Raw genomic sequence first — 2,208 nt, forward strand, 5'->3', positions numbered from 1 at the left:
CCGGCCCGGCGTGTCGGCTGGGGGGGGGGGGGGGGGGGCGGGGGGGGTCTTGCAACTAACAAGACTCTTTTATTCTATGTATTAGCTCAAGGAATGCCTCACCCAGATCACTAGCCCTAATTTGCAGGCGAAGAAATCGAAGCTCACAGAGGTCACGAGAATAGTCCACAGTTATAGAGTGAGTCACTGGCCAGGACTGGACACTCACTTCCTGACCTCTCTGCCAGGACCCTGGCCACAGCCCTGCCTCTGGTCCCGGCAGCTCCGGCCTCACCTAGCTCGTCAATGTGCTTATTTAACCACGTGGGGGAGCCAGATGCCCGTTCATGGAGTAGCCGGGCCCAGGCTGAGGGGTGCAATGACCGCTCCTTTGACGGAGGCCCATCCGGACTGACGCCCGTGAAGCTGGTAAAGAAAGTAGCGGGAGGATTGGGCGGTTATAAGACAGCCGACGCTCAGGAGCGGTGGCAGCTGGGATAAAGGGAGGAGGAGGGAAGGGCATTTGTTGCCTCCTCTGGCCCTGCTTGGTCTGGCCCTGCTGGGAAAGGGACAGAACTGGAGAAAGGGAGGGCTCTCCGGAGCACAGGCTTCTGCCCCCGCCTCCACTCTGCTCGGTCTTGCTCAGGAACAGACCGGACATTCCTAAAGCTCAGGCAGGAAACCAGGAAATAGACCAGGAGGCCGGCCTCTCTGCAGCCTGGCCAGTTCTTCCAAAGCAACCCCCCGTGATGTGCCAGAGGCCCCAGGCCCCAGGCGCCTGGACACTGCACCCTCCTAGAACGTCCCCTGCACTCTTCCCTCCTGGCCTCCAGGCCCCTTCCTCCCAGCCTATGGGATCAGACCCATTCCCAGAGCTCCAGACCTGTAGGAGAAATTGTTATCCACCACCAACTTCTAGGTCAAACTCATGATCTGTCCCCCTAAACCTGGGTCTCTTCCAGAGTTCCTTCTCACAGTGAACGATACCAGTATCCATCTGCTTATTTGCCTCAGAAAACTTCGAGTCATCCTTGACACCTTTCTTTTCTTTTCCCCATTTTTTCAGTTCCTCTGTCTACCCCTCGGTTTCCACCACTCACTGGATGGAGGGCCCATCATGTCTCACCAGAATTGGTGTTCTATTTTTTTTTTTTTGCGATACGTGGGCCTCTCACTGCCGTGGCCTCTCCCGTTGTGGAGCACAGGCTCCAGACGCGCAGGCTCAGCAGCCATGGCTCACAGACCCAGCTGCTCCACGGCATGTGGGATCCTCCCGGACCGGGGCACGAACCCGTGTCCCCTGCATGGGCAGGCGGACTCTCAACCACTGCGCCACCAGGGAAGCCCAGAATTGGTGTTCTTGTTTGGACTCCCTACTGTCACTCCTCTCTCCTTCTCTCAATCCCCTCTCCAGGTGGTAGCTTCTGATAATCTTTTCAAATCATCAATCTGATCATGTCACCCACCTGCTGAAATCTCTCAACAGCTTCCCAGTGCTCTTGCAATAAAGACCATACTCTTAGTATGGCCCATCAGGTCCTGCATGGTCTGGTCCCTCCCCCCTCTCTGGCCCCATCCTCCCTCTCACTCTCTGTTCCAACTACACTGGCTGTGGTCATCACAGGACCTTTGCACCTGCTGTTTTCTCTGCGCGGAATTCCAGCCTTTTGCCCTGTTAACTCCTATTCCCTCAGATCTCCGCTCCAGCATTGCTTTCTCAGGGACACCCTCCTCTTGACCTCCCTGACCAGGTCAGATTCCTCATTATTCACCCTCCCAGCACCACATACTTCTCCTTCATGTACCTGTCATAGTTGTAATTGTCCATTTGGTTGTAGTATTATTTTTAATATTTTATTTATTTATTTGGCTGCGCCGGGTCTTAGCTGCAGCACGCGGGATCTTCGTTGCCGCATGAGGGCTCTTGTGGGATGCAGGATCCCACAAGAGCGGCATGTGGGATCTAGTTCCCTGACCAGAAATTGAACCCGGGCCCCCTGCATTGGGAGCGAGGAGTCAACCACTGGACCACCAGGGGAGTCCAGGTTGTAGTATTAAAGTAATGTCTGTTTCTTTCACTAGACTGTAAGCTCCGTGAGCGTAAGGACCCTGTCAATTTTTGCCCATTTGAAAATCTCCAGCACCTCAGTCCTAGCACATAGTAGGCGTTCAGTGTTTCTTGAATAAATAAGTAAATTAATGTGGCCCACTTCTCTCCGCCTCTGTTTC

The sequence above is a fragment of the Lipotes vexillifer genome, unplaced genomic scaffold (assembly GCF_000442215.2).
Source record: "Lipotes vexillifer unplaced genomic scaffold, Lipotes_vexillifer_v1.1 scaffold213, whole genome shotgun sequence".
Classification (NCBI taxonomy): Eukaryota; Metazoa; Chordata; class Mammalia; order Artiodactyla; family Lipotidae; genus Lipotes; species Lipotes vexillifer.